Source organism: Tachypleus tridentatus, chromosome 11 (genome assembly GCF_004210375.1).
Source record: "Tachypleus tridentatus isolate NWPU-2018 chromosome 11, ASM421037v1, whole genome shotgun sequence".
NCBI lineage: Eukaryota > Metazoa > Arthropoda > Merostomata > Xiphosura > Limulidae > Tachypleus > Tachypleus tridentatus.
In genome coordinates, this window is record NC_134835.1 from 75,238,728 (window position 1) to 75,264,782 (window position 26,055).

The 26,055-nt window shown below is 34.3% G+C and overlaps 1 protein-coding gene across 1 annotated transcript in view; it reads left to right on the forward strand.

Annotated features, from left to right (window-relative positions):
• LOC143232493 (spondin-1-like) overlaps window positions 1–26,055 on the forward strand; it is a 481,016-nt gene that overhangs the window by 83,954 nt on the left and 371,007 nt on the right. The window lies entirely within an intron of this gene.

The window sequence follows — 26,055 nt, forward strand, 5'->3', positions numbered from 1 at the left end:
ACTCTGTCGGTCTTGTCTGTATTTTATTATCTATATTATTAACATTGTCTTATTTAAATAGTTCACACATTACAGTTTTTAAATTATCAGGATTGATCAATTAAATGGCAGCTGGCAAGAAAAGTAAAATAAAGTTAATACCTGTTCATCCATTTTGTTATAGTTAATTTGTTATGTTACTTTGTATGTAATGTTTTTGATAATAGAAAGGACGACAACATGTACTACTTAACACTAATCATCCTTCATCAAATCATTAATTTTGAGTAAAAATAGTTTATTAGAAATTCTTTTTTTTATGTACAAAAGACTTATAATGTCCACTGAAAGCTTGTCAAATTTCGTAAAGAAACATAAATCATGTCGAATCGGACGATGTATCGATACAACCGTATCACGACTTCACGATACGACACTTGTATCTTATCACTGTATTGTTATGCCTTTACAATTAATAGTCGTTTCACGGTATTATGATACTGAAAGATATTTAAGACAAGTAATAATAATCTGGAAGAAACATGATAAATCAACCACGACGTTTACTACTAGTAGCCGATGTTTCGCAGTATTATTAAATACAATGAAATCGTTCAAAATATTTAATGATATAAATTTTGTTTCGAATATTTGGTATGGTATTTTGTGATTGGTTACAGATATTAATGTAATTAATTTTAATATTTTATTTAAATTTATTATTTGAGAAAAAACCCAAATTAGACTTGATACAGAAATCACCTTATGCTAGATTTCTCAGTTTATAGTAAGTAAATGAACAAACATCACTAATACTTGACATATGATTTATTAAAACTAAAGTTTGTTTAACTTACAGCATTGCATGTTTATGAACTTGCAAAGCTAGTACCTTGCACGGTATGGCGAGATGTCTAGGGCGCTTGACTCGAAATATGAAGGCTGCGAGTCTGAAGCCCCCGTACCTACGAACATGCTCGCCCTTTCAGCCGTGGGTGCGTCATAATTAACAGTCAGTCCCACTGTCTGTTAGTAAAAGAGTAGCCCAAGAGTTGGCGGTGAATGGTAATGAGTATTTACCTTTTCTCTAGTGTTTCACTGCTTAAGTAGAGACGACTAGCGCAGATAACCCTCGTGTAGTTTTGGGCAAAATTCGAAACAAGCCACAACCTACTTTACACCAATTATCTAATTTTATAGATGTTTGAAAATAGTGAGGTCATATTAAGAAATAGAATAGTGTTTATGAAAAACAAGTGCCTAGCGGTTAGAGTGCTCAATTCGTAATTTGAGGGTCTCGGGTTCGAATCACCGTTACTTCCACAGTGATCACTCTTTTAGCCTTGAGGTGGTTGTAATGTAACGGTCAATACCACTATTCGTTAATGAAAGAATAATCCAAGGGTTGGATAGTGTGTGGTGATGTCTAGCTACCTTCCTTCTAGTTTTTCATCGCTAAATTAGAGATAACTAGCGCAGATAACACTGGTGTAGCTTTAAGCGAATTTCAAATGCAAATAAATAGGTCAGACATAAGTAAGTCTTCGGGAACCGAAATACTAATTTAAAATTTTAATCTAAGATGTTACGCTGTATGCTAAAATGAAACACGTTTGTTATTTCTTGATAACAATTAATAACTTCTTTAAAAAAATTTAAATTTAAAACTTTTTCACGTACAAGTAATGTATCTGCGCTTTTCTACCTGGAGGTTCTTTTTCTAATTTCACTACATCCAGGAAATACTGAATATTACAAGTTAAGAATACGAAACGAGTAAATTAACACTTCATTATGAAATTCACAAGGAAAGGCAAAGATAAAATAAAGAGACAAATTGATTTGATATTTTGTTTGTTTAGTAAACATTTTTCATGGTTAAATGTACAAAAATAAGTTTCATGATAGTACATATCTGAGCATTGAAGAAGTTTTGTCCTACTAGCCATTCATGACATCAGCATAGAAAGAAATTGTAAGAAAATAAACTTTATGTCGAATATAACGCTCAAATTAGATATATTCTATTTCATATTAAATGGGCCCGGCATGGCCAAGCGTGTTAAGGCGTGCGACTCGTAATCTGAGGGTCGCGGGTTCGCATCCCCATCGCGCCAAACATGCTCGCCCTTTCAGCCGTGGGGGCGCTATAATGTGACGGTCAATCCCACTATTCGTTGGTAAAAGAGTAGCCCAACAGTTGGCGGTGGGTGGTGACGACTAGCTGCCTTCCCTCTAGTCTTACACTGCTAAATTAGGGACGGCTAGCACAGATAGCCCTCGAGTAGCTTTGTGCGAAATTCCAAAAACAAATAAACAAAACACACTTCATATTAAACGCATCTCGCGTTTTAAACACGTAGACAACATTATGTTAATTATGCTAATCATTGTGGCATGACATGCAATTTACTAAGTAACAGAAGGTATCTTGTTCGGTTGTAACTGATTCATCGACAAGTGTGGTTTACAAGTGGTTCACGTGTGGTGGCGAATGCGATGTTCATGTTTATCCAAGATTTTTTAAGCGGGTTAATACATGTGATTTTCTTGACAATGTTTTTCAAATTAATTTCATACAATAATGCATAGTGTATTGTTGCATTACTTTTTCGTAACAGACAACGTATACTCGGGTGAAAATGCAGTATAGGTAGCAATATTCAGGTGTTCTCAAGGCGTTCTTTTGCCTCATAAAAGGAATCAACACACACATTTAACAGACACCCTTCAGTATAAACACAACCAATCACACCACGAAACTTTCAGCCATTCATTTTACCCCCTCTGTTCTCTAAGCACAACATGTTGTAAACCATGTTGCTCTTGTTTTCTATCTTTGCATCTGAAATGAAACTTCTAGAGCGAGTTATGGTCATTTTTGCAATGACTTGGAGAGAGGTAGCCAAAACCATCTGACCACTGACGGAACTGGTCATTCTGGAATACACTCTTCCATCAGTGGTTAGTGGGCAGTTTTTGTTTTGTTTCCTGGTGAAGACACATTCTCTTTCGATTGCCGCAGATGAGAAGCTGTGATGTTAAATGTCTATAGAAATACATCACCATAATGCCATTATACTATCACCATAATGCCATTATACTATCACCATAATGCCATTATACTATCACCATAATGCCATTATACTATCACCATAATGCCATTATACTATCACCATAATGCCATTATACTATCACCATAATGCCATTATACTATCACCATAATGCCATTATACTATCACCATAATGCCATTATACTATCATGCTTCTTTGAAAGCTGAAAATAAACTTACTCTTACTGGTTGTCACGCAGACTAATCGTAACATGAAGACATTTCTGTGTTTATAGCAAACATCTGACTTAACATGTAGTCAAATGATTTTTTCATATCCTAGTCCATATCATTATCATTGATATGTGGGGCCAATAACGTGATAAGTTGATGTTTAAGAAAGTTATTTCTTTTGGAGTAATTTCTTTCACTGCATATGTGTAGTTTAAGCTGTAAACACTTTTATTCAGATAGCTTTTATCATTATAATATAGAAACAAAAGAACAATAAATAATATGATTTATATTTTGTTATAAGACCCGGCAAGGCCAGGTGGTTAGGGCGTTTGATTGACAATCTGAATTTTGCGGGTTTGAATCCTTGTCCCACTAAACACAATTGTTCCTTAAATCGTGACAGACAATCCCATCATTCGTTGGTAAAATAGTAGTTCAAGAGTTGGTGACAGATGGTGATGACTAGCTGCCTTTCCTCTAGTCTTAAAATGGTAAATTAAGGACGGCTAGCGCAGAAAGCCCTACTGTAGCTTGGAGCGAAATTCAAAACAAACAAACAAATCAACCGTGGGCGCGTTGTATTGTGACGGATAATCCATTGGTAAAAAAGTAGCCCAAAATTTGGCATTTACTGTCATGAAAACCTTTTCGACATCATTAAACCATTTCCAGTAGGTTGAACTGTTGTATCAACACAAACAGGTCTAATTTCACTGCTAATAGCCGCCTTCTAGTATTGCGCAAAAGTCAAAATAAGCCAAATGAAATACGTAGGAACCCTTTATTTTTCTCTTCCAGCCTATCTAATTACCCAAGGATCTCACTGTCTTCTATTTTCCTGAAACAAAATATTATGTGATGTAATCGAAGTCGCTCTTTAGATAATATCTTTCAATACGTCGTAAAAATTTTAAAAGATGTGGATAGCATTGATGTGAATAGTGCGTGAATATGTTGAAGAGTTTTATGTATAACATAATCTTTTCTTAGGTAGACATAGAATTCTAATGCCAGAAAACCTTTATTTACACAAAATATACGGATAACTTAATATGTAAGTAGAACCATTGTCAAAAAATCTGAATAACATTACCTCTTTCATCGAAATGTACGTGTAACTGAACCAGTGCTCTGTGTTTGGATGAACTTAAAGAAAAATCTATGAAAAGATTGAACAAAGAGGAAGGAACAACGGAAACAGAACTGGTTAAGTTTCGTCTTGAGAACAACGTAGTTCTAAGACTGGTTCTACTTCGTGTGTTATAACTTTTTGTTACACAAACCACACGTAACAAAGAAAACTTGATACTTCGTGTATGGAATTATAATAATAAAAGATAGATAACTTACATTTATATATGTTTATGGAAAATACAGTATTGTTATTATAGGTGTACGTGCCAAAAAATACATGATTTGTGTAACAAAACAATGTAAAATGTGACCATTTACACAAAGTATAAATGGTATCGCTTTAAAATATAAAAAATGGTTGCGGTTATGGCACACCAAAACATCGAGAATATTCTGATTACTAGGTGTAACAGATGCAAAACTAGAAATCAAGTTACAGATTAAAAACAATTGTTAGGGTCTGGGTTCTTGAACCCTAACAATCCCCATTATCACTAACACTCACGTTTTATAGCAGGTTGTAGGCGTGATAGTTATCACTAAACACATAAAAAAATATAAATTTTAATCACCATCACCCTCCGTTATTTAAAAAAATAATTCAACCTCCACTCTTTTTCATAGCTTTAATAGTACATGATGTTGTAAAACTGTGGTGCTATAGTAATATATATATATATATACGAAGTTACAAACTGTAAACTCACTTTTCTTGCTATCTTAACAATAATATAATCTTTCAAGAAACTTGGGTAAACTGAGTTAAGTTAGAGAGAGAGCAAATGTGGAAATCTTAGATACATACAGGTGTGTAGATGTTATGTATACAAGAAGCTAAAGATTAGGTTTATATATATCTATGTAATAAACTATAAAAGTACCATATTGAACCACTAATATGGGGGACTGCAGCTAACCAGCAACAATATGCCATCATTGAACCAAACTGATTGATATTTTATGATTAACCATAGCTGAAAGTGTTCAGAGGCGTCACATCGTGAACCGTAGACCCTTCGATCATTATATATGTAACACGTTAGAGTTGAATTTTAGCAAGCTCGAGATTTCGTAGAACTCTAAGATAAAGTATATTTTAAACAGCTCCAGTGTTGCTGTTAGAAGAATCTATTAACAATGACATTACATGGAAAGCAATTAAAACTTGTTTACTACTTTTTTTATCATTATATTTCTGAAGTTTGAGATAGTAATACCAGTGGTTGATAGTAGCACACTATACACACACATATACATACGAAAATTAGTTTTATATTTAAGTATTAGAAACATAAGATTTGTTTGTTTGTTTGTTTTTTGAATTTCGCACAAAGCTACTCGAGGGCTATCTGTGCTAGCCGTCCCTAATTTAGTAATGTAAGACTAGAGGGAAGGCAGCTAGTCATCATCACCCGCCGCCAACTCTTGGGCTACTCTTTTACCAACGAATAGTGGGATTGACCGTCACATTATAACGCCCCCACGGCTGAAAGGGCGAGCATGTTTGGCGCGACGGGGATGCGAATCCGCGACCCTCGGATTACGAGTCGCACGCCTTAACACGCTTGGCCATGCCGAGCCCATAAGATTTGTAAAAAATAAAATAATGACAGCATTTCGAAATATGAACATTCCTCGAAGATCCTGATGAAATCATAAAAAAATTATGTATATTCCGGAAGATTCTAATTATATATAGCACTTCGCGCATTAATGAACTTTACTGACGAATAAAGCATCTTTTCATAAAAAAAATCAGATGCTCAATGCTATCTCATATAAACACATAAGTTAAACAAGTTTATTTTTATGTTTTGATTTAAATCTATGTACAGAAGCTTTAATACTTACATAAGCGTGCTGACAACCCGAAACATGCTTGTCAGTGGACGCTTTGGAGGCCCATCTTTCTTACCATTTTTGTCCTTTCAACCTTAGACACGACATGGAATTTCCCTGTCAGTTGTTTTCTTCTCATTTTTTCCATTCATCTGTATCGAAACTTCAAAGATATCTTTGAAGAAGAGTCAGCAATATTCGATTGAAGTTTATTTTGTATTTCTCTTTCTGAAGGTGAATGGCATGACCAGGTGGTTAGGGCGATAGAATCACAATCTGAGGGTCGCGGGCTCGAATCCCTGTCTCACCAAACATGCTCGTTCTTCTAGTCGTGAAGGCTTAATAAAGGGACTACCAATTTCGCTATTTGTTGGTAAAAGAGTTTGTTTTTTTTTTGGAATTTCGCACAAAGCTACTCGAGGGCTATCTGTGCTAGCCGTTCCTAATTTAGTAGTGTAAGACTAGAGGGAAGGCAGCTAGTCATCACCACCCACCGCCAACTCTTGGGCTACTCTTTTACCAACGAATAGTGGGATTGACCTACATTATAACGCCCCCACGGCTGGGAGGGTGAGCATGTTTGGCGCGACTCGGGCGCGAACCCGCGAGCCTCAGATTACGAAGCGCACGCCTTAACGCGCTAGGCCATGCCGGGCTCAGGTAAAAGAGTAGCCTATGAGTTGGCAGTGCCTTCCCTCTAGTCTTACGCTGCTAAATTAGGGATGACTAGCGCAGATAGCTCTCGTGTAGCTTTGCACAAAATTCAAAACAATATTTTCTAAAGGCACAGTACGTAACACACATCTCAATGTTCTTCGGTTAAGGATTGCCTTGTTTATATTTTGCGGAAGCTTAGCCATGTTGAAGTTACTCACTAAGAGGTCATATTAGAAATATAGCCTTGAAATTACATAAAAATAGTCCTAACAGACACGTAGCTTAAAAGTTGTACAGTAACAGGACATGCTCTGAACCTGGTCTTAAAGCTGCACAAATGGGGGTTGTGCTATAATCCTAGTCTTAGAGTTGCACAGATGGAGATTTTGCTAAAAACCTAGACTTGATGCTGCAAGGACGTGGTACGTGCTGGAAACCTAAACATGACGTTACAGGGATGTAGGTCGTGCTAAAAACCTAGCTTAAAGTTGCAAAGATGGTGACCATGTTAGAAACTTAGCTTTAAAGTTGCACAGATAGAGATCTTGCTAGAAACCTAGACTTGAAGCTGCACGGATCTAGTACGTGCTGGATACCTAAACATGACGTTACACGGATGTAGGTCGTGCTAGAAATCTAGCTTAAAGTTCTACCGATGGGGATCATGCTAGAAACCTAGTCTTAAAGTTGCACGGATGTAGTATGTATTGGAAACCTAGACATGAAGTTACACAGGTGTAGGTCGTGCTAGAAATGTAGACAAGAAGAGCAACAATATATTTTTTTCTACATCTGGGATATCTTTTTCTTTAAGTTTCAAAATCTTTTAGATGTGAAACTATATTGATTTAATTCTTATAATAAAATTGAATAAACATTTGCATAAGTGTTACAAAAAATATATTGTATAATATATTTTCTAAAATAAGGCGTCGTAGAAGGAACAGTTAAAACCTTTTAATTGAATAAACATATCTAAGAATTCATTAAAATTGGTAGATAATGTCAAGATTAAGCCGTGTCCGTAAATAAAGAAAACTTCATTTACCTTTCTACATGCGATTACTTCGAAGTTTTTTAGCCTAAATTATGCTTAATAAAATAATAGTGATTTCAAAGAGTTAGTGGTCTGCTAACGTAAAGTAATCTTCGCTCTGTTCACTATTGGGGACTCGAATTCTAGACTTGAATATTGTAAAAACAATTTCAAAGCGAGAAAGTTAAGTAATCTCAATCAGCGTAGACGTAAATTAGTGCTACTTTGTCGATGTTTTAAATGCAGTAGGGTTTATTCTAGCGAAACACATCGTAATATGTATCTTGTATGCATTTTCAAATGCACTGTCAGCCTGAATACCGTTTTATTGTTTTATTGAAAAACAAATTTGATTCCAGAGCTGTGCTTACTAAGAAAAGGTTTGGGGTATTTCTATGTGTGAGGTAAATTATATCTTAAAGCCAACAGGTAAAATAAGAAGAATCTGTTTCCAGTTTTTGTATTAAATATAATTCGATAATTACTTTATTAGTAGTGTCCTCTAGTGGAGCAGCTGTAAATTACAACTTTGATATTTGACGTTCGATTCCCCACGGTAAACATTAAACGTTTAAAAACGTGCTAAGTGAATGAATTCAACTTATGTACTTGTATGAAAAAGTATAAGCAATTTAGTGTTACAGCAAAGCATTTTAATAGCTTGGAATTACATTATTCAAGGTGAATGGGGGATCATTCTTTATGTTTAACAGTTGGCTGCTATAGAAACCCCCTCATTGAAAAAGATACAGTTTGGGACTATAAATGAAAAGAAAGAAAGAAAGATTTCTGTGAAGGTAACTTTTAAATAAGGATTTTTTTATAATTAATTGGCACCATTGTATAACCTTATTATTACATACATTAATACAAGGTAACAGCACGTTGACTAGAAGTTTCAGTAGTATTACCCTAAAATATAAAATTTGTAATAAAATTCCAAAAGAAAACTCTTCACAATAAAAAACTATTTACAGTGGTACCTCGGTTTTTGAACGACTCCCTTCTTGAACAATTCGGTTTTCGAACATATTGTTTGAGAAAAAAATGTTTCGGTTGTTGAACATAAACTCGGTTCTCGAATCAAGCTGTCGTGGTCCGAACCCCCAAAATAACCCGACTGATGACCCGAACGACCCTTTGACCATTTTTGGCTCACGCCAAGCTTGCCCAAAACTTTTACCCGCACCTGTCGCTCAGTCCACACCCCCGCTGAAATCTGCTGAGAACGTTCTCGTTTTTCTTTTTTTTTTTTTTCTGAATATTCTGATTAAATAAGCCACCATGGGGTCAAAGAAGGATAATGAAAGCAGCAAACCAAAAAGAAAAGTTGTTAGAGCCACAACAGAGGTGAAAAAAGATCTCATAGCGAAGTGTGAGAGTGGTGTTTGCATGTCTAACCTTACTAAACAGTTTGGTACGGCGAAGTCTACAGTCTGCACCATACTGAAAAATAAAGAGGTCATCAAAAGAGCTGATGTTGCAGAAGGAGTGACAGTGCTTACGAAACAAAGATCACAAACAATGGAAGAGGTAGAAAAACTGTTGTTGATTTGGGTAAACGAAAAACAGTTAGCTGGTGATAGCATTTCTGAGACCATCATTTGTGAGAAAGCAAAGCAGTTACATGCTGACTTCCTGAAAAACACCCTGGAACGAGTGCTGATATAAATGATGCCTTTAAGACTAGTCGGGGGTGGTTTGAAAAATTTAGGAAGAGAAGTGGCATACATAGTGTGGTGAGACATGGGAAGGGTGCCAGTTCTAACAAAGATGCTGCTAATAAATTTGTTAGGGAATTTAAAGACTATGTAGAAGCTGGGGGTTTTATTCCCCAACAAGTGTTCAGCTGTGATGAGACAGGCCTATTTTTGAAAAAATTCCAAAGAGGACCTACATCACCAAGGAGGAGAAGTCACTGCTAGGACACAAGCCAATGAAGGACAGGCTAACTCTATTGTTATGCTGTAATGCAAGTGGGATCTTAAAACTTAAACCTTTACTTGTGTACCTTTCTGAGAACCTGAGGGTTTTTAAGAAAAATAATGTCCTGAAAAGTAAACTAAATGTCATGTGGAGGGCTAATAGTAAAACATGGGTAACCAGGCAATTTTGTATGGAGTGGGTCCATGAAGTGTTTGCCCCAAGTGTAAAGAATTACCTTACGGAAAAACAGTTGTCAATCAAGGCCCTTCTTGTGATGGACAATGCACCTGCTCACCCATCAGACTTGGAGGACGGATTAGTGGAGGAGTACAGTTTCATTATGGTGAAGCTCTTGCCCCCTAACACGACTCCTCTTATTCAACCCATGGACTAGCAGGTCATATCGAATTTTAAGAAACTCTACACCAAAGCACTGTTTCAAAGGTGCTTTGAAGTGACTTCTGACACAGAGTTAAACTTCAGAGAGTTTTGGAAAAAATCGCTTTAATATCTTCCATTGCTTGAGGATAATAGACAAAGCCTGGAGGGAAGTGTCTTTGAGGACCATGAACTCAGCCTGGAAGAAATTGTGACCAGACTCAGTAGCAGAGAGAAATTTTGAAGGCTTTAAGACTGAGCCTGTTGTCGAGGATATTGTCTCACTAGGCAAGTGTATGGGCTTGAATGTGAGTGGTGATGATGTGGAAGAGTTGGTGGAAGACCACAACATTGAGCTCACCACGGAAGAACTCCAAGACCTTCAGAAGGAGCAGCAACAGAAGGCAACTGAGGAAGTGTCTTCGGATGAGGAGGAGGGAAGGGAGGATATTCCTCGTTTACTAATCAAGGAAATGTGTAGAAAATGGGGAGAGTTACAAAGTTTTGTGGAAAATGTTTACCCTGACAAAGCTGTAGCAAACATGACAATGCCATGTCTTACTTCAGAAACATTTTAAAATGCAGGCAGAAACAAACCTCATTAGACAAGTTTTTAGTGAGAAACAGGTCCAGTGAGTCTCAAGCAGGTTGTAGCAGTGCAAAGAGACAGAAAAGAGAAAGAACCCCAGAAGGAGAGTTACCTGGCGTTTTTATGGAAGGTGGCTCCCCTTCCAAAGAATAATAACCCTCCTACTCTCCACGTTTCTCATCACCTTTCACTGACGCCATTAACTCTCCTCAGCATAGGTAAAGTACAGTTAAATTTTCATTTATTTTTTTATTGTGTTTATAGTTTTTTGTGGTTGACTTTATGCATGTAAGTATTATTATACAGATATAAATAAGTAATATTTTTACTTCAAATGCTTCATAATGCGTAATTTTTGGAGGTCTGTAACGGATTAATTTAATTTACAGTATTTCGTATGGGAAAAATTGATTCGGTTTTTGAACAGCCTTCTAGAACGGATTAAGTTAGAGAACCGAGGTACCACTGTATTATTATTAACGTTTAATATGAAACAATAAACATATATTATAAAGTAAGTACCAGTGAAAAAGTCAGAACATACAAACATTTCACAAGTAATTATACACCTCAAAGGCAGGGATATCTATAACGAAGCGGCAGTAAAACTAAAACGTCATATTTTTTTGTAAAATGAAATTGTTTGTCCATTTTACTTCCATTTACAACATCACGTGTGAGCTGAACAAATTGTGCATAGAACAATTGTGAGAAAATCAAAACTTTCGAAGATGCATTATGATTGTTTAGAACAAAACTTATTGGTTCATGAAAATGTTTTTTGAATGTTTAAGAGTAATTAGTAAGATACATTTTGAAACCGCCTGAGAACTAAATCTATTATAAACTTTTGGCAAATGTTATTCTCATTTCAAATACAGTTTACATACAATTTTTAGTAGTAAAGACAGCTAATCAATCTTTCCACTAATGACTGGAAGTGATGGTTTTACACCATCTTCCATAACTCATTAGACAACGACCCTTCTTGGAATATAAACATACTTGAATACCAGATTAGAAAGGAACCGCAAAGCTTTTATGGATAAAGTATATATAATCTGGTAGATATACTAAAGCATTAATTTAAGTGAAATAGTACTCAGGATTTAATAGTTTTACGAAACCTTTTAATAAGTTGTAACAGTTTAAAACTACTTTATTCATCAGTATTGCGTATAACATAGAGTGTATTTCAATAATCATAAAACGAAGGTTTTAACCTGATCATTAGCATTAAGAATATTGCGAATTTTACATGTTTCAAAAGTGGAGGGATATTTATCTTTAAAATAATTAAATATGCCAGCTAATAGTTCAAAAGATCTGTAATAAATCATCATTGTGCAATATGAATTATCGAGATTTTTATGTCAAGATTCTTAAAAAAACAGTATTTACTTGAACTTTATCAAGTAAAAGAAAATAAACTCATTTATGAAATGCGAAGCACGAGTTTTTTTGTTTACAAAGGACACATTAAAACTTCAAAGAACCTCTAAACTTGTGGTATAATCTTTACAACTTCAGAACTTTTAATTTAACAACACGATATAATTTGATACAAGGAGTTAGGAAAAAAATCGGAATGAAAGCTAAATTTATCACAAACATCAGCGTGACAATACAATAATTACAAATTATATTTAACCATAACTTACAAGTGAGATCAAGAAATATCCAGTTTATTTTCTACATACTCATATAAGCTTTCTTATTCTAGAATCGTGGTGTGTATGAAATCATGAAGTGCGATAAAAAGCACAAAGCATTTATCTTCTAGCAGGGAATGTTATAGGTAATCAGTAAGATAAGTGACTTTAAGAGAAAATAACATAGAATTATCAACCTTCAGAGCAACTAAATAAGACAAATGTAAGTTAGACCATCTAGTGAAGAAATAAAAGTAAAACAAGCTTCAAAAGAACCAAAGAATTGCATAGACACTAAATTGCATTTTTATTATGGGGATACACATATAAAACGTGCACTACAGTTTTCACAGAGATTTAACAATACGAATACTATTGGTAAAATCCACACTAATTTTATATCCGTATTAATATCCCAGAAGTTCAATTTCAGTAAGAAGCGGAGTCTGTGAAAGAAAAGTAGGACACTGCATCTATCGTAGTCTCAAGGTAGCAACTGTACACATTAACCAACTGTAATAGTGACATAAAACAAAACTAGACGAACACGACAAAGTTTTCGAAACTTCTTCCAAACAAGAGGTAGAGGAAAAAACCTTTTAAAACATAAACAAGAAATTCTCCAACAATATATATTTTTCGATTTGAGATGAATCTTTGTGTTTTGGCATTTAATGCGTTATATATAGTTTCACTGCATTTTGAGTAAAGGCACGGTAAACAGTTCTATAGGACAATCGTCTTTAACTAGAACTCGACCTTTCTACCCTACCAAGGGAACTGAGCACAGCGAGCAGTCTCAACAAGGACAGAACCAGATAACAGTCAGCATTAAAAACATAGGGTAAGAAACTAAAGTGGTAAGACTGAATATTTTGTGAGAAAATGTTCTACTTAATGAAGTAACTTTTAGGTACAGTAGAAGAGTTACAGGGAAAGTAACACTTACTTAGACCGTCAGCACTTGTCAAGTGCTTCTGCTACTAAACTCTACGGAAGTAAAAATATGAGCCAGTTCCAGTATCAAGACTTGAAGGTCAGCCTCTTGAATAAAGTTGAGAACTGCTTTCTCTAGTGAGCTCCCCATAAAGGATAGTAAGTGTTGAAGTCCTCCAGCATAATAGTTGACAACATCACGAATTAGCCATAACAAAAGTTCAACACTAAAAACAGTACAAAGATTACACTATGTAACAACATTTTTACTTTTTCTTCTTCCTGGGCAGGAAGTGTTATTTCCCAATTGCTTATGCCTAAAATAAATGGAAAAGACCTATTTTTCTCTTCAAACTGGGAGCGTATAACGAAAACATGATGAGAGACTATATTTCGGGGCTGATACGTGAAAGTGATTTACATTTAGCCGTAAATCTCGAAAAACTACTCATTTCTAAACATTTTTGATTAACTTTAGTATAAATACATGAAAATCTTGATTCATATGCTGTTTTATTCAGACCTTATGTAAATGAAAATAGGTTAATTTCTAAATTTCGTTGTCCAGGTGACAAAAGCAAAGTTTAAAGGGAATTATGGCCATTTTCTGTACTTTTATTACATAAGCAATTAAGAAACAACACATTCTATCCAGAAACAAAATTTCTGTTACATAGTGTTATATATACAACAAAGGAGCTAAGCCTGCGGTTAACTTTTAAACCATCAAGAGGAGAATAGTGGGACTGACCGTCACATTATAACGCCCACACGACTGAAAGGGCGAGCATATTTAGTGCGACGGGAATTCGCACTAAACATGATCGCCTTTTCAGCCGTGAGGGCGTTGTGATGTTACGGTCAATCCCACTATTCGTTGGTAAAAGAGTAGCCCAAGAGTCGGCAGTCGGTGGTAATGACTAGCTGCCTTCCCTCTAGTCTTACACTGTTAAATTAGGGACGGCTAGCGCAGATAGCCCTCGAGTAGCTTTGCGTGAAATTCAAACACAAACATCCATGAGGATTTAACTCTTCAATTTTACTTTCTTTTATATTTGCTTCAATATGACAATATTACATTTCATCGAGAAACGGTTAATGGCTATATTGCCAAAACCTGACCAAATCTGCACATAGAGTGATACATTAATTTGCATACAGCAATGTATACAGCTATTGCGACAAAAGACTCAGTGCCGCCTAGTGTCAGGCGCTTTGTCTAATTGTGAAAATAGTAGTACTTAATTATCTTTAAGGAATTGTGAGCCAAAGCTATACATTAGAAACTCAAAAGAAAGATTAACTAAACAAAAAAAGGAAGTGTGTAAGTAAGAACAAAATAACAATTAACAGAAATGGTAAAATACCAACTCATATGTATAGAATGTACTTCTGCTCGAATGAATTGAATAATTCAGATTTAGTGAACATAACTGACCTGATCTTTGGAGGTCAGAGGTTGGGATCAAGTGAAAAAAATGGTAATGGTATAATGAACCTAATGATTTTTATAGAGCGAACGTAATTGTTCCTGATCTAATAAGGTTAGTGGTTCGGATCTAATGTCTCTTATTTGGTAAGATCAGTGGTTGAAACCTGGTGAACAGAATGGTTATGATCTAACGCACAAAATGGTTCTGATCTACTGAGTGTAGTTGTTAGAAGCGGGGATTTAGTGAACAGAATGGTTCAGATTTAAAGAACAAAAGAGTTGTGATTTAGTGGACAATATAGTTGTTATTTAGTGAGATAAGTGGTTGAGATATGGTAAATAGAATAAAGTGAAGTCAGTGGTAAACAACAACCAGAGCCAGTGAACAAAAGTGTTCTAATCTAGTGACGTCAGTCATTGTAATTTAGTAAACAGAATGGTTTTATATAATGAGATAAGTATTTGGAATATGATTAAGAGAATAGTTATTGTCCAGTGAATCCAGTCGTTCGGTTCTAGTAAATAAAACAGTTCTAATCTAACGAACTCAGTGATCCGAATTTTATGAACAGAATGACTTGTATTTAGATAGATCAGTGATTGAAATTTGTTGAATGGAATGGCTCTGGCCTATTAAATACAGAAATTCTATTTTATTAAACAAATGAGATTCTGCTCTAGCTAACATAGTGGCCTTAATCCAGTGAATAAAACAGATCTGATTTAGGAAATACAACAGTTCTAGTTAACATAATAAGTATATTTTAATAAAATCAATATTTATGATTTAGCAAACTAAATTCTTTTAACCCGGTATATGCAATGACTGTAATTTTTGAAATTTTCAATTAATTGGGAAAGCAAAAGTATTACTTCAATTGCTTTAAATGACAAATCCCATTTTATATGTTTACTCTAAGGTTTGTTCTTGAATTTCGCGTAAAGCTATACGAGGGCTATCTGCACTAGCCGTCCCTAATTTATCAGTGTAAGACTAGAGGGAAGGCAGTTAGTCATCACCACCCACCGCCAACTCTTGGGCTAATCTTTTACCAATGTATAATGGAATTGATCATCACATTATAACGCTCCTACTGCTGAAAGCATGTTTGATGTGAGGGGGATTTAAACCAGCGGCCCTCAGATTACAAGTCGAGTGTCTTAGCCACCTGGCTAACTGCCTTTCCTCTAGTCTTACACTACTAAATTAGGGACGGCTAACACAGATATCCCTCGTGTAGCTTTGCGCGAAATTAGAAACAATTCTAGTTGAAAAAAACACCTGACAAAACTTTTTTTTTCAGTTTAGAAAATATAAAGAAACATAAGCCCTTCAGTGACTTATTACACTAAAAACCGGGTTTCGATAACCGGTAGATATAGCACAGATAGTCAATTTTGTAGCTTTGTGGTTAAATATAAATAAACAGAAAAGCAGGTGTTTAAAGTAACATAAAAAAGGTTTAGACAATCAATTTAGAGCAAGTTCCAATCACATTAGACTGGACGTTTTGACCTGCACGTTATTCTTGCACGTCAGTCTGATTGATGTGTTAAACTTGCTTGTTCTATCATTAAAATGTGCTTAAAATATGTATTTAAATTATTTTTTTAGAAAGACAAATAATTATATCGTCGAAGTTAATGTACGGCTGAAAACGTAATGAATTTGACTTAACTTATTGTATGTACATGATTGTTACTTCAAATGGGAACAATAATACACATATTCACACGTGTATGAGTGTTTTCCTATAGCAAAGCCACATCGGGCTATCTGCTTAATCCACCAAGGGAAATCTAACCCCCGATTTTAGCGTTGTAAATCCGTAGTCTTAACGTTGTCCTAGTGGATGACACACGTGTATGATAATTGACGACTTTTAGAATTCTAGAAGGTAAGATGTTTCATATCTCAGTTTAACATGTTCAACAAACTACTTCTAAAACATGTTGCTCATTTGTTTTAAGCTAGTTTAGTGTTGTTTATTGTGAAAAACATTTTACATTTCGAATTGAATCATCTAAGGAATGTTGTATACCATGAGTACGGAGAAAATAGTTTAAGTTAACCATAGATGTCGCCAGGGTAAATATTTGCACCCAACGACACACCTTTTGAACCTCAATTGTGGAATATTAAGTCTGTCAGAAACAGAGTTACGATTTCATGTTCATAACTTCTTTCTTTCAATAATACATTTAGTCAATCCAACATGAACTTTGCTATGGATCATCTTCTGGACTGCTGATGGCTTAAGCTCACTTAGGTCTACATAATTTCATAATCAATCGTGTAAAGTCACTTAGATTTTTAGGGTGCAAACGTAGAAACCGACGAAACTAACAAGCTTTTTAGTTTTTTATCGTTGTAGTTTGAAGTTAATCAAAAACTGATTTAAAAAAAATATTATGGAAATCATATTCATTCGTTAAAGCTGTCATTATTTTAAGATTAAAAATAAGGTAAATTAGATGTTTTGAAAGACGAAACGAAATTAAAGTTATTTAGATATACATATTTCTATTTTTACATAAGTAAGTAAAATTCGAAAAGTTTTTAACTCAGGTCATAAGTCTCTAGTAAATTAACTGTGATATTACATGTTATATTATTAGATTGTTTATATAAATCTTAGACCAAATTTTTGTGTTGGAATTAGAATTTTTTTTTCATTACTGACGTTTTTCACCTTTTAATAAACATTTAATGATTAGTAGAAATAGAAGTTAAAACTGGATTATATTTATAATTTACTAAGATCAGTTTTTACTATCTTGTCAGAAATAAGTTGAAAACCATCACAAGCAAGAAGACAAGATAAACCTTTGGAATTAATTTGTACCTAAAATTCTTTCAAAATAGTAGGTATATGACATAACACAGACAGTGTTCATTATTGAGATAATCTCATAGCTTGTTTGTTTCCAGTCAAGCACAAACCTACTCAATGGAGTATCCATGCTCTGCCCACAACGGGTATCCTAACCCGGTTTCTAGCTGTGTCACTGGGGACAATCTCATAGCAAACCAACAGATACCCTAAAGAGCTGGAAGGAAATGGATTCATTCTGCCTTAAAATAAATCGCAATAGGCATATTAGTTTATAAAACTCAACATTTTCTGTGATAAAATTGGAATGAAACCATAGCGTGTTACTAGATGTCCATCTTTAGTGACTGGCGCATACTTTATCTAACGTTATTCTCAGTCAGAGATAATTTTAATTTTAAAAGGTGAAATGTCTTATGTCACTACAAACATGATTTTAAAGCTGACTGGATTTGACTCTAAAACCAGAGATTTGGATGTACCGATATCTCTTCGTTAGATCAGAATTATCTTGACTAAGCATTTCAAAGGCTAAGATGTAAATGTACTTTGTAGACCGACAGCAAACTGAACACTTAGATATTCTTTTTATTTAAAGCATTAGTTACTGCTTGTTTATAATTATTTAGAACGCTACACAATGGGCTACTTTACGGATATAGAAAAACATTTTTTAGCGTTGTAATCCGAAGAAGTTGGGAGAAACTTTGCGGTTTCTTTTTATGATAATACGTTTTTCTTTATCGAACTTTTTACTTGCTTTTTTTGGAACCACTTCTCACACGAAACCTGGTATATAGCAGTGTAAATCCGCAAACGTATCGCTATGCTATGGGGGGTTATTAATTAGCGTGTGACTGTAAGTTTCTGATATTGTACATACTTTATTCTAGGGCTCTAGCATGGCCAGATGGTTATGGCACTCAACTCGTAATCTGAGGGTCGCGGGTTCGCATCCCCATCACACCAAACATGCTTGCCCTTTCAGCCGTGGGGGTGTTATAATGTGACAGTCAATCTCACTTTTCGTTGGGAAGAGAGTAGCCCAAGAGTTGGCAGTAGGTGGTGATGACTAGCTGCCTTTCTTCTAGTTTCACACTGCTAAATTTGGAAATTCTATAAACAAAGAAAACCTTCCTTTTGATTTAAAAAAAAAATCCTGCTTTCTAAACAATTAACATATATATATGATTAACATATACGGTGCTATGAAATGTAGTATATATATATGTATAGATAAAGTGTGACACAAGCATGTTCAATGATATAAGGGTTAAGGCTCTTTTATTAAGTCGTTTTAATCTTCTGTTTCATTTTACTAGTTCGTGATGAATAAAGTAGACTAGAGCTAAGAATAAAAGTCAGGGTGGTCAGACATGGTCAGGAGGTTTGAGCTCTTGACTCTCAATTTGAGGGTGACGGGATCAAATCTATATCCCACCAAAGATGCTCGCCCTTTCAACCGTGAGGGTTTTATAATGTGTTAGTCAATCCCACTATTCGTTGGTAAAAGAGTTGACGAAGAATTGGCGATTGGTGTTGTGACTAACTGCCTTCCCTCTAGTTTTACACTGCTAAATTAGGGACGGCTAGCACAGATAGCCCTCGTGTAGCTTTACACAAAATTGAAAAGAAAAAAATGGTACAGGTATTATTCACAGATGTGCTGCACATAGAAAGACATATCGATGTTGTAACTATCTAATACCAAGGAAAGCTATCTGTCTGTCTGTGTCTCCTTCTAAATTATTTGATTGACCCAGACCGAACTTGTCTTGCTAACTTATTATTCTAAAAGCAATATAAATTTATATCAAACTTTTCTATGTGTTTAAAAATAATAAAAATTTTTTTTAGAATAACTAGTATATCATTATTGTACCATCTATTGTAAATAATTCAGTTTGATCAAAAATTACACCACAAAATATTCTAGAAGTCAAAGATTGTAAGTGAAATATTTAGCATTTTGACGGTTTTCCATGATAACCAAAATTTACAATATTGAATCTGCCGTCTTGTTTTTGTCAAGGTTTGAGTGACGGGTGCAATCCAGATCTTGTTCTCCCTTCTTTCTCTTCCCCGCTAGTACAGCGGTAAGTCTATGGATTTACAACGTAAAAATCAAGGGTTCGAATTCCCTCGCGAGACTCAGTCGACAGACCAATGTGACTTTGCTGTAAAAAATCACGCACCTTTCTTTATGTTTTCTATTTTTACTGATAAATGGTGGAAGAGAACTTCACAAAATCAGGGTAAAACATTGATTCCACTTCCCTCTTCACGGCCATTTCCACGAGTGTTATGTTATAGGACTTTGCGCTTCATTGCCACTTCCCTCAACTGGTTATGTAATAACACTGCGCAAACAATTCACTGGTAAGTCGTAATTTTTCACTAGATCTGTTTATCAGATGCGTATTTCACATGAGTGTTCTATGAATATACTTCTAATATTTTTGTATGTTTGTTTGGAATTTTGCGCAAAGCTACTCGAGGGTTATCTGCGCTAGCCACCCACCGCCAACTCTTGGGCTACTCTTGTACCAACGAATAGTGGGATTGACTGTAACATTATAACGCCCCCACGGCTGAAAGGGAGAGCTGGTTGGTGCGACCGGGATTCGAATCCGCGACCCTCGGATTACGAGTCGAACGCCTAAACACACTTGGCCATGCCGGACGATGTTTGTTTGGAATTAAGCATAAAGATAGCTACCAATTAGGCTATTTGTGCTCTGCTTACCACTAGTATCGAAACTCACATAGCAGTGTGAGTCAGCGGATATACCTCTGTGCCACTGGGAGCCACACTTCTGATATGTTAATCTAGGTTATATTGTAAGATCTGGTTATACGTGGCCTGTTTAGTATGGATATTGTTGTATTGTGCCTTCATTTTTTAGGTGGGGGAAAAAAAAAGAGTTCATTATCAAGTGAATTATGTAACGAATTATTGGTTTTAAATATTTCTTAGCTGTTTCAAAAGTAGAGTAATGCTGTCTCGCTGATTTATAAAGTTTTGATATTCTCTGTTGAAATCGATAAACGTGTTTTTGACTGCTTCCATTACAGAGTTCTTTTTTGTATACATGAGTAACGCTACTGGTGTGTTTTGCATATGTAGTTGCGGAATATTTGTTGTTTGAGCATTCGTTTGGTTTGTATTTATATTGCATTGCCGTTCATTGGTTCTTTACAAATGTGGATGCGTTTGTTTGTTTGTATGAAATTTTTTTTTTATTGGTTGTGAACGAACTGTTGCTGCACAGGTGTACGAGGGTTGTGGGCTAGTTAGATGAAGTCATGGGTTGTGTTATTGGAAGTAGTGGTGTTTTTCTAGTTGAATTCTGTTTTTAGTTTATTTTTATGTATTGTTTCTGTGGTTGTGGTGTTATGATGTATCGTGTAGGTTCTTTTTTTATAGGCGGAAAATCTTCATCTTCTTCTGGATTTAGTCCGTGTTTTAGACTAGAGAAGGTCAGTGTTGACCTCTTCCCCTTTTGTAGAAATTGTTATTTTGTTTGCACTGTTACTGAATCCTAGGTAATAACCCTTGTTGTATTATTTACAATATGTTAAATGTTGTTCATTGTCCGCAGTTTTAATTAATTTTCCATTTACGTGCCACGTTCAACTCATCGGGTAATATTAACATGTATATTTTACGAGGTTAACTTATGTATGTTCGCACTATTAGTCTGTCTTCACAATACAGTTCCACACATCCACTGTTATACACATACAAAACCATTTCAAAGTAGAGCTGGGATTCAGCTAGCCTAACACAGTTTAACCTGTAACTTTTTTATTTATGATGTTTATAGGGGAGAGGTACTTAGGACTTGGTTCATCATGTGTTATGTAACTCCCTATTTTGCTTATCAGCTCAATATATTTTAATATTTTTTGTATCTTGCGTCCTGCATAATAGAATAATTTTTCATCATACAGGAAGCATGAGACTGGACATGGTTTTATTATTATTATTATTAAAACAGTGTATTATTTCTTCCGTTAATGTTATATGATATGTTGTTTGTCTCGTTTCTTGGAAGCCATTTTGCATTTCCGGGACTGTTTATTTAGTTTCAAGGTAATTTATGAGTCCGTTATTTATGTTGTTTTTTTCAAGTTGTCTTCTAAAACTGCTTGTTAAGCTTATGATAATTTATGAGTCTGTTATTTATGTTGTTTTTTTCAAGTTGTCTTCTAAGACTGCTTGTTAAGCTTATGATAATTTATGAGTCTGTTATTTATGTGTTTTTTCAAGCAGTTTTCTAAGACTGCTTGTTAAGGTTATGATAATTTATGAGTCTGTTATTTATGTTGTTTTTCTCAAGTTGTCTTCTAAGACTGCTTGTTAAGCTTATGATAATTTATGAGTCTGTTATTTATGTGTTTTTTTTCAAGTAGTTTTCTAAAACTGCTTGCTAGACTTGTGATAATATATTTTTGTTTGTGGGTCACCGGTTATCGTATTTTTTTGTTTGTGGGTCACCCGTTATTGTATATTTTTGTTTGTGGATCATCGGTTATTACATATTTTTTGTGTGGGTCACCTATTATCATATATTTTTGGGTGGATTACCTGTTATCGTATATTTTTGTTTCTGAGTCACCGGTTATCATCTTCCTTCCTTTATTTTGTTGATTATGGCAGTGTTTGGTTGGTAGTAAGCTTGGGTATTGTTTACTGATATATTGGTGTACCTCTGTCAGTTGTTTTTATAAGGATCTCTTAGATTACTGAAGAATACCCGTTTATATCCAGGCTCTTAGTGGCTGTTGTGATGGGTTCATGTTCGAGAAGCTATACTAATACCTCTTCATATTTCTTCCAATTTTCTTTTTATAGTTAAAATTTTGTGTATGTGTACGTGGTTTGTTTGATTTTGGTATTGTGAGAGGTCAAATACATACACAGTTCTGGTATATGTTGAATCGTTTAGTACGTAGGTATCTGAATTTTGCAGAAATGATAATAGACGTATTCCATTAACATCTGTGGTTCTAGAACTGAAAAATGTGTTGCTTTTTCTATCAAAGACGCCTATAATAATATATTTGTTGTTGTGAGAGATGATGAGAATAAAGATATTGCTGCTATTTTGTTTTCCCGCCCTTTTCTGATTCACACTACTTAACTTCTGGTTTATATTAGGGCTAGAGTAAGCGTTTAAGCCTGAATTGGAGAAATTATTTCATAATTAAAATACTTGAGGATATTTTTATGTAAAATTCTGTTTTCCATAGAGAAAAGATTTTAAGATTATTATAAAATTTAATGCATTAAAAGCATTAAATTCAGACAATAGAAATCTTAACCACATCTCAACTGTGAAACGAACTGCTTTGAACATAAAGTACAGCAACTTCTTTGCTATTTTTGCCAGGTTTCTCGACTTGATTCGTCACTTCCGATCCACTTCTCTTGTCTTACAACTATTTTATTATAAAACTTACATTAGTAAAAGTCCTTGCAGAGACTTTACTATTTTTAGAGAATATTTCGGTGTTTTCGTGCTTTCAAGAGAAAAAATGGAGGATTGCAGTTTCTTAAAATAACCTGCAAAACTTTTAAGGAAAGACATTTAATATGCATTACAAGATATTCAAACATAAAGCCCAGTAAGGACTTTGATTTCACCATTGCTTGTAAACTTTCATCAAATCTGCTAGGCTTTCACCAAGGGTAGAGCTGGGTATGAATGCAATTTGCCTATCACAAAATTTGTGAAATTGCACACCTACTTAATTGGTAATGATATGATGTCCAAAAATGTGCTAAGGGCAAATATATTCTTTGAATCAAATTTCTACATTTCTTTTATTGTAGACTCACGAGTATTTTTATAGTTACTTAAATATAAATTCCATCATTCTTCTCTCTTTTATTATAAGTTCTACAGTATTGGTATAGTTACTTAAAGATACATTCTAACATTTTGTCTTCTATTGAAAGTTCTACAGCATTGTTATATTTACTTAAATATAAATTCCAACATTCTTGTCCTTTATTATAAGTTCTGCAGTATTGGTATAGTTACTTAAAGATACATTCCAACATTTTGTCTTCTATTGAAAGTTCTACAGCATTGTTATATTTACTTGAAGATAAATTACAACATTATTTTCTTTCATTGTAAGTTCTATAGTATTGCTATAGTTACTTAAAGATACGTTCGAACTATCAAACTTGTCTTTTATTGAAAGTTCTACAGTCTTGTTACAGTTACATGACAATGAATTTCATTATTCTTTTAAAAAAAGCAACAAACACATGTTCTTTAAAACTTTTACATTGCAATAAGGTTCGACTTACTTGCTCAGTAACTGGAGTATAATTTTTTTTTAAATGAGAGTTATTATTAATATTTTTTTATTTTTGTGTTACTTCCCTCTTCTAAACGTGAATTTAATTGAAGTAAATTGATTTATTATAATTCTCAATTGTGATCGATATTAGTGAAATATGTCATGAAAAAGATATTTCTAAAATTTACACATCTATAAGTGCTTAATTTTTGAACTTCAATTGTAAATTTTGATAAATCAATTTAAAATTTTGCCCATAGTTTCTTTACCCTCGTAGAATAAAAAAGAAGAGAAAAATTTTCGAGAGTCTCAAGGGGAGCCTCAATGCTAGAGTGAGGGTCAATGGGTAACGGGGTCTCTTAAGCGTTGACTGAGTCGATTCAACTGAAAATTTATATTAATTTGGAAATTTTTAATTTGAGTTCCTATAGGTTGACCAAAATGGTTTCTAGTAGCCCTAAGAAGTGTATACTGATTTACCTGTAACTTAGCACAGACATGTAAGGGATCAATCAGTTAGAACAAGTTGTGTATGTAGGTATTCAAGATTTTGATACTGGGATCTTTTGATAAGGAATCGGGGATTATGCAGATTGATTCAAGGCTGTTCGGACTTTCTGAAAAGTGTGAAGAAAATCTAAATGGTCGCTCAAAACAACGTGTTTAAAATATTTTGCGTAATTGTTTTTTTTTTACGAATTATTAACTATTTCTAGTTAGTGGAAATTTAAAAACATCACAGCAGTTTTTTAGACCCCCAACAGAAAAAAACCCATAAGAAGCACGTACAATCTTTATAATATAATTTTTGTGTCGTAAAATAGTACTAAAGTAAATATATATGCTGAGGAATGAACAATTCACATGACATTTCAGACATTTCACATGACTTAAACGAAGCTCAAATGATAGTTTGCAAGCTACTCTACAGAGGACGCTAGGCTCAATAGGTTTAACTGGAATTATGCTCTAGAATAGTTTTTGAGAAAAAGATGTGCTACCGTGAAGCTGCATCTCCTTCTGTGCTCCAGAGTTAACACTGATAACGTGTAAATAGTGCTAGAAGGCACGATCTTTAAGTTAACGGTAAGTGTTTATTGATATCGAGTTCCAGGGTAAATACTTCTTCCCTTTTTTTTGTTCAGTAACATCATCAGAGTTATTTCTTGCGTTGCTAAAGCCAGGCATGTCCGAGTGTAACCCAGCGAGTCTGATATTCAAACAGTTTTGACCAGTTTAAAATAAAACAACTTTCCGCTCCTCAAAATATAAATTGTAAAATGTAATCAGTTAGGAAATTGAAATCCAATCCAGAAATTTAACTTCTTATAAACGATGCTCTTAAGCTGGTATACTTAAAGTTTTGTGATTTTTTTTTTCCAGGTTATGCTTCATCTCAAATGTTTAGTAACATTTTTTAGGTACGTACAAACATCCAGTCCGTATATTACTTTCTATTCATTGACGTTTCTCTTCAAGAAATTCTTATTTCTTAGCCAGGTAAAAACTGATCAATAGATTGATTGTATACAGCATAAAGAGGATAAGGCATTGATCAATATTAACTGTGTACAGCATAAAGAACAGAAACTGATAAATAGTATGACTGTATAGAGCACAAAGAACAGAAACTGATAAATAGTATGACTGTATACAGCATAAAGAACAGAAATTTATCAATAGTATGAGTGTGTGCAGCATATAGCAGAAAACTTGATCAATAGTATGATTGTATACAGCGTAATGAAGAAAACTTGATCAATAGTATAACTGTTTACAGAAACGAAACTGAGTAATAGTACGACAGAACATAACAGTGAGAACAGAAACTAAGCAATGAGTGTATAAAACATAAGAAACAGAGAAAAAATATTTCGAGTAATATAACTGTATGTAGCATAAGGAACAAACATTTATCAATGATATAATTGTATATAGCATAAGGAACAAATCTTTATCAATAATATAGCTGTAAGCAGCATAAGGAACAAACATTTATCAATAATATAACTGTACGTAGCACAAGGAACAAATATTTATCAATAATATAACTGT